At 41.1% G+C, this 8,768-nt stretch overlaps 1 long non-coding RNA gene across 1 annotated transcript; it reads right to left on the bottom strand.

Annotated features, from left to right (window-relative positions):
• Positions 1 to 4,854: 4,854 nt before the first annotated feature.
• LOC137134443 (uncharacterized) lies at positions 4,855 to 7,677 on the bottom strand. The gene is made up of 3 exons (XR_010915436.1): positions 7,570 to 7,677; positions 7,032 to 7,466; positions 4,855 to 5,033 (listed from the first exon to the last, which is right to left on the bottom strand). It is a non-coding gene; the product is annotated as an uncharacterized lncRNA (long non-coding RNA).
• Between the last annotated feature and the right edge of the window lie 1,091 nt (positions 7,678 to 8,768).

The raw sequence follows: 8,768 nt of genomic DNA, 5'->3' as shown, positions 1-8,768 counted from the left end.
ATAAAGTAGATGAACTCACTGATGGATCATGAGACTATAGTGGGCACAGGCCCAGAGTCCTGGGGGGTCAGTGTATGTTAATTTAAATATCTGGTCAAAAATGATCACAAACTGAAACAGAGGAGGATTAATGTGAACAGATCAGCGCCCTCACCTGGTAAAGGAGGGAACTGCATTACTCTGAGCTGCTTGATCACTGGCTTCAGCCTCATTGATGTTAAATAGGAGCCGAAAAAGGTACCTGCAAGTGAGGAGCAAACAGACCACAGAGGACAGAGAGACACTCCACAACAAAAGCTGATGTGTTAAAAAACCCATTAAAAACTGATTTAAAACATTTTGTTTGTTTCTACATTAATAATATGGAAAAAACAGAAAATCACAAAATATTTAACATAAAAAAAAATAATTGTCCAAACTTCAGCTGAAAGACTGTCCAAGTGTCCTGTGTTTGCTCTCATTAACATTGTTAATAAAAAGCTTTAGAATAACTTTGTGTGGAAACATGGATCAAGTAAAACTGAAAAGAAGAGCGACAGAAAGAAGGAGGATGTGTGGAGGACAAAGGAGAGGAAAATAAAATGTGATGTTGATGAGAACTTATGGCCAGATGCAGGAGAGGGTGAGGGCTTGAACTCTACTATGTTTACTATGACATTCAAACTGTTGGTCTCTGCAGCTGCAGGTTTTGCAGTTGTTAGGACAAAGTGACCCATTTATTAAAAGCACTAACTCATGTAGATGTCATCTATTGACCTGGTATTTTCATCTATAAGCACATTCTCTGCTTTACCCTCATTTAAAACCCACTTTCTGCAAAACACAGTTCTCTATAGACATTACTGCATCTTTTTAGCTGATTTAGTTGTTAATACCGTTACAGAAACTGTTTATTTCATCACACTTTCTTCAGAAATTTACATTTTTAAGTTCCAACTATTGTTACACTGACATTTTAATTTCAGCAATTTAGATTTAGATATTAGGTTTCCAAAAGTGTTCTGTCCAACTTAATACTCTGGAACTAGCTTTACTTTTTATCTTTAGTCCTGAAACCATCTGTTTGATTCTGTGGAAACTAATTCACATCAAAGTCTACAACATTTCTTTGTGTAATATTTCTCAAGTTGATTATGTTTCTCCCCCATACATGTTAAAAATTATTAGAAAAGTTGATTAAAACATATTTATTTGTTTATCAGAACAATGGAGAAAAATTGTTTTCGTAACTAAACCTCTCAGTGTCCTGATGAAGGTTTTCACTGGAAGATGAACATAAAGAGTTTCTGTGACTGCAGCAGTTTAGTGGGACTACAGAGTTAGTAAGTCCACATGTAGTTGTTGTGTGGACGACTTCCAACCCCACTACTCTGTCTGCACCATAGAGCACAGAGGGACAATATCTATGGAATAAAGAGGATTGAACATGTGACACAGAATGAACAAGTCAACAAATGTGAGATGATTCTGAGGATCAGGAAGAACATTTCAGAGTTTGACAAACAGCTTCATCCCAACACTACACACGTCTCTGTCATCAGAGGAACCAGGAAATCTTCTTCTCACAGATCCAGTTTTTATAATAATAATAATATCCACTTCTCCATCTTCCGTGTCGATCACAACATGCTGCATATAAATACCCAGTGGGCTGTTTCTCTTCTGTCGCCAAGAAGCTGTGGGAAAAAAAATCAAACCTTGTTTTTGACTTTGATAAATTAGTGATTATTTTCACTTTCAAATAAACCTAAATCTCATTTTGTTGATTTGAAATAGTGTCATTTTAAGTCAAGTCAAGTCAAGTGGCTTTTATTGTCATTTCTACTATACACAGTGGTACACAGTACACAGTAGAAACGAGATAACGTTCCTCCAAGAACCAAGGTGCTACAAACAACACAAGCTATAGTAAAGTGCATCGAGTGCAACCAAGTGCAAACAGTGCAGACGAAAAAACAGTACAGACGGACAGTGTAGACAGACAACACAAGTAACACAGGACAAGTCACAAGACCCAAGACAGTGCCGACCAGTAAACCTACTGTATACTATTTTACAGTACAGTACAGTACAGTACAGTTAAGTGTGCTAGGGGTGTTAAAAAAAGAGCAGCATGTAAACGGTATAGTGCATTTAAATGTCCAGCATGTAAAAAAAGTGCAATTGCATTGGAATGTGCAAAAAAAACAGCAGGTAAACAGTGTAGTGCAGTAAATGTAGAATGATAAAAGTAAATAAATAATAAATAAGTGGTGGTGGAATGAGATGAGTAGTGAGTGATGAGAATGTGCTGAGTTCGGTTTGCAGTGTGTTTAAGTTCTATTTCAGTTCTGTGTGTTAAGGAGCCTGATGGCTTGCGTGAAAAAACTGTTGCACAGTCTGGATGTAGCGGCCCGAATGCTTCGGAACCTCTTTCCTGATGGCAGGAGTGTGAAGAGTGTGTGTGATGGGTGTGTGGGGTCGTCCACAATGCTGTTGGCTTTGCGGATGCAGCGTGTGGTGTAAATGTGCATGATAGAGGGCAGAGAGACTCCGATGATCTTCTCAGCTGTCCTCACTATCCTCTGTAGGGTCTTGCGATCCGTGACGGTGCAGTTCCCAAACCAGGCAGTGATGCAGCTGCTCAGGATGCTCTCAATGGTCCCTCTGTAGAACATGGTCAGGATGGGGGGAGGGAGATGGGCTTTCCTCAGCCTTCTCAGGAAGTAGAGACGCTGCTGGGCCTTCTTGGTGATGGAGCTGGTGTTGACTGACCAGGTGAGGTATTCCGCCAGATGAACACCAAGGAATGTGGTGCTCTTGACCATCTCCACTGAGGATCCATCGATGATCAATGGAGAATGGTCACCCTGTGCTCTCCTGAAGTCCACAACCATCTCTTTAGTTTTGTCAACGTTCAGAGACAGGTTGTTTGCTCCACACCAGGCTGTTAATCGTTGCACCTCCTCTCTGTAGGCTGACTCGTCGTTCTTGCTGATTAGACCCACCACGGTCGTGTCATCAGCAAACTTGTGAACAGCAGAGGGCTGAGCACACAGCCCTGAGGGGCTCCAGTGCTCAGTGTGGTGGTGCTGGAGATGTTGTTCCCGATCCGGACTGACTGGGGTCTCCCAGTCAGGAAGTCCAGAATCCAGTTGCAGAGGGAGGTGTTCAGGCCCAGTATGCTCAATTTCTCGGTCAGGTGCTGAGGGATGATTGTGTTGAATGCTGAGCTGAAGTCAATGAACAGCATTCGTACGTATGAGTCCTTACTGTCCAGGTGGGTGAGGGCCAGATGGAGGGTCGTGGAGATGGCATCGTCCGTGGAACGATTTGGACGATACGCAAACTGCATGGGGTCCAGGGAGGTTGGGAGTTGGGTCTTAATGTGCCTCATGACGAGCCTCTCGAAGCACTTCATCACGATGGGTGTGAGTGCGACGGGACGGTAGTCATTGAGGCAGGAGACAGTAGACTTCTTAGGCACAGGCACGATGGTCGTTGCCTTGAGGCACGTAGGAACAACGTTGCTGCTCAGGGAGATGTTGAAGATGTCTGTGAAGACATCCGCTAGCTGTTCTGCGCACTCCCTGAGCACTCTGCCAGGAATGTTGTCTGGTCCAGCAGACTTCCGTGGGTTAACTCTGCATAGAGTTTTCCTCACTTCAGCTGTGGTTAGACAGAGCACCTGGTCACTGGGAGGAGGAGTGGACTTCCTCGCCTCCACGTTGTTCTGTGCCTCAAACCGGGCGTAGAAGTGGTTCAGCGCATCTGGGAGGGAGGCGTCGCGGTCACAATCAGGTGAAGTTGTCTTGTAGTTCGTGATCGCCTGGATGCCCTGCCACATGCGCCGGGTGTCTCCGCTGTCTTCGAAGTGGTCGTGGATTTTCTTTGAGTGTGCGCGCTTTGCCTCTCTAATGGCACGGGACAGTTTGGCCCTTGCTGTTCTCAAGGCCGTCTTGTCCCCTGTTCTGAAGGCAGCGTCTCTTTGTTTCAGCAGCGCACACACATTGGCATTTATCCACGGCTTCCTGTTGGAGCGTGTAGTGATGGTCTTGGAGATGGTCACATCGTCAACGCACTTGCTGATGTAGCTGGTTACTGTTGACGTGTATTCCTCCAAGTTGATGGAATCGCCGTTGGTTGCGGCCTCCCTAAACATGTCCCAGTCAGTGCACTCAAAACAGTCTTGAAGAGCAGAAGTAGCTCCTGCTGGCCATAGTAACTATGTAGGGGATTTGCTGACACCACAAGGATCATGGGGATAAGTCTGATCCCAGATGTGAACTGAAACCTGGATCCAGGACTCTGAGATCTCCTCCATTCATTCCAATCAAAGTTAGTGACTCTGCTCAGACTCCAGCAGCATTTAGTGTCTTCCTGCTCTGATTCCTGCTTTTTAAAGCCACTGCACATGTTCAGTAGTGTTTCTCTCTCTGAGCCCAGTCACTGTCTGTTAGACTTTTCACTTTGTCAACAGGTTTCCTCACATCACTTTCAGCTTTGTCTCTGAGGAAAAGACAGCAGCAGAATCCATCCCTGGGACTAATGATCATATTCAGCTTTTTCCTTCATCTGTTCTTCACTTTCTAAAGAGCAGAGAAGAGGCAGCTGCTCCTTCATGCTGAGATCAAGTTCAAGAAAGTTTGACTCTAAATGTTGAAGCTAGTTTTTCTTCCACCATGTTTGTTCTGTGTGAGGATACAGAGAGCAGCACACACATTCAATCCTCTGAACTGTGACCAGAGCTTTGAACCATGTTTCAATCCTGACTCATTGTTACTGCAGCTCATCACAGACTGGAGATGAAGAGAGTTCATAGAAAGATTTTTCAAGAGAGATTTGGATCATTTTGTCACTGTCCTACATTTTAACACATGATCCTATTAGCTCCTAAAAATGACTCTGATGTCACTGTATTAGAAAGAAAATCTGTCTCACGTCGGTTGTGATCCATCCACCCATTCCCATTGATATTCTTGCTGTGCCTGTGACCGTTGTGTCCTTAGCCCCATCCAGGACTCTTCATGCTGATTCAGCTTGGTGACAAAGTCCTAACAGAAAGTCAATAATCAGTTCTTCTTTCATCATTCAGTTTTTCTGTTCTAGTAACATCATCATGTGACTCTGTTTGAAGGAACATTTGAATCTGTTCCAACTTATAGGAAAAGAAAAGTTGTTTGAATGGAACTAAAGTTCATATTTTCTATGAGCAGAATGTATTTGTTGTGTTTCAATAACATTTAACTGTTTATTTTACATTTCATTGTTCATGCAGAAGCTTTTTGAATCATTCACATCTTTTTCTTTTGTTCATTTAACTGAAATCAAAGCTCCTGGTTATAGTTCATCAAAATTCTCCCATATTCATGTGACTTTTCATTGTCTATAAAAACTGACAGCAGGTTAGAAACACACACACACACACACACTCGCACACATTAACACACTCGCACACATTAACACACTCGCACACATTAACACACACATTAACACACAAACACACACACACATTAACACACACACACATTAACACACAAACATATTAACAGACACACACATTAACACACACACATTAATACACACACACAGACATTAATACACACACACACACATTAATACACACACACACACACACACACACACAAACACACACACACACAGACACACACATTAACACAGACAGACACACACATTAACACAGACACACACACACATTAACACACACACACTAACACACACACACACACATTAACACACACACACACACACTAACACGCACACTAACACACACACACACACGATAACACGCATACTAACACACACACACAATAACACACACACACACACACATTAAGACACACACACACATTAACACATAGACACACACATTAACACATTAACATACACACATTCACACACACACACACTCACACTCACACACACACATTAAGACACACACACACATTAACATTAAGACACACACACACATTAACACACAGACACACACATTAACACATTAACATACACACATTAACACACACACACACACACACTCACACACACACATTAAGACACACACACACACATTAACATTAAGACACACACACACACACATTAACACATTAACATACACACATTAACACACACACACTAACACATTAACACAAGCACAATAACACACACACACACACTTTAAAACACACACACACACTCACACACACACTCACACACTCACACACACACATTAGGACACACACACATTAAGACACACACACACACACACTCACACACACATTAAGACACACACACACACACTCACACACACATTAAGACACACACACACACACACACATTAACATTAAGACACACACACACACACACATTAACACACACACACTAACACATTCACACACACACACATTAACACATACACACACACACATTAACACGCACACTAACACACACACACACTTTAAAACACACACATTCACACACACACACTCACACACACACACACATTCACAGACACACACACACATACATTAACACACACACATATTAACACACACACACACTCATTAACACGCACACAAATACATTAACACACACACGTTAACACAGACACACAGTAACACACACACACACACACACACACACACACACACACACACACACATTAACACACACACACACACATATATATATATATATATATATACACACACAGACACACACACACACACACACAGACACACACACACATTAACACACACACACATACACACACACACATTAACACACACACACACACATTAACACACACACACACACACATTAATACACACACACACATACACACACACACACACACACACACATTAACACACACACACACATTAACACACACACACACATTAACACACACACAATAACACACACACACACACATACACATTAACACACACACACACACACACACGAACACACACATACATTAACACACACACACACACACACACACACACACACACACACACACACAAACTTACTTGTTCCTCTTTGCTGTTGATAATCACCAGATCTGATTCTCTCTTCACACAGTCTTTTCTGCTCTCAGACCAACTTTTCTTCTCAGTGGATTTAAAGTAACAACTGGATCCAAATGTCTTCCATCCTTCAGGACACAACTTCCCTTAATGTCAAACAAATGTTTAAAGACAGATTTCATGTCATTCAGTATCAGAATGATGATGATCTGTAGTGTCACTGTGTAAAATAAGATCTTAATCTGCTGCTTTTCTCTTTCAGCTTCAGTTTAGAAAGAAGTTAAAACTCAGATTTTTAAGTGATGACCTGCAACAGAAATATCCACATAGAAAAATGTTCAACAAAATGAAACAACTCTAACTGAACATAAAGGCACATTTAAGTCATATCATGGAAATTACTTTAATCCTGTAACTGACTGTTGGTGACTGACGTGCCTTAAAAACAACATTACAACAATATGAATCCTGTCATGTCTCAACATAACATGAATCTGAATCTTGTGTATAATGATAGTTGGTAACGATTTCAAAACCTTACGTGAAATTTTATCCTGGAGCTGTTTGACTTCATTCTGGGACTGACTGTAGTTCTTGATGAGGTTGTCAATCCTGGATTGAAGCTCTTTTTCTTTGGTGACTGAATGAAATGATGAGAAACACAAAACCAAAGAAACAATGAGTCTCTGTAACTGAGTATTGTTGACTGCTGTCTTTGTATTAGAACAGTAGAAAAACACTATGAGAACATGGAAACATTGTGAAGTTGGATCCTGAAGTTTTACCCTGGAGCTGCTTGATGAGATGCTGTGACTCATTGTATCTGTGACTCACGTTGTTGAGTTTCTTCTCCAGATCATTTTTCTCCAAAGTCACTAAAATATCTGGAGGGAAAAACCAAATCCAAACAGATCAAAACCATGAAATCATTGTGTTTTAAATACAGCATATTGAAGTTTCCTGAGCACGTTAAAGTGTCACTGTCACACTTAATAACACTAGTAACTTGTTGAAGCCACTGTTCTTTAACCTGCTGTGATAAACTCACTCAGGGAGTCGTGACTAGAGCCAACAAAGAACCAACACAAATGTCTGTAACGTTAAATACTTGTTTTTAAAGGATTTCAACTTCACCAAGTGCTGTGACTTTGAACAGAAGCAGAAATCACTTTATTTCTGCTGTTGTCACAAAGTAGATGTTGTTCTGTGAACATGTTGTTGTGTTGTGAACATTTTACTGAGAAATTCAGTATCAACATATTTCCAACCTGCCAAATCCACTAATTAACTACATGAGCACATGACATTATTAGAAAACATGTAGCACTTTAAATTATGGGACAAAATGTCAATATTTACTTTTGCTTTGTTGAATTGTGAATTATTATTGTTTTTTCCTAATAACTCTGAAAACACTTTGTGTCCCATGTAGGTTCCTGCAGCACCTTCATTCATATGATGTGGAAACTGCCCTCTAGTGTCTCACTTTTGGGACTAAGTATATTCACATTTACATATTTTATTTAGCAGACTTTTATCCAAAGTGACTTACAAGTGAGGAACAAAGCAGCAGAAAAGTCAAGGAGAAAACGTTAAGTGCAATGAGATGAAGTGTTGATTGGAAAAGTGTTTTTCCTTTTTTAAAGTGGAAATGTTCTTCAGCAGAGCGTAGTAGGTGGGAGGGATTGTAGACCTGGATGATATGAGCAGAGCAGTGAGTTGGGTTGTATATTCAGAAGG

This window comes from Channa argus, chromosome 1 (genome assembly GCF_033026475.1).
Source record: "Channa argus isolate prfri chromosome 1, Channa argus male v1.0, whole genome shotgun sequence".
In the NCBI taxonomy this organism is placed as follows: Eukaryota; Metazoa; Chordata; class Actinopteri; order Anabantiformes; family Channidae; genus Channa; species Channa argus.
Note: the sequence above shows the minus strand (reverse complement) of the source record. Positions and strands in the feature narration are given on the sequence as shown.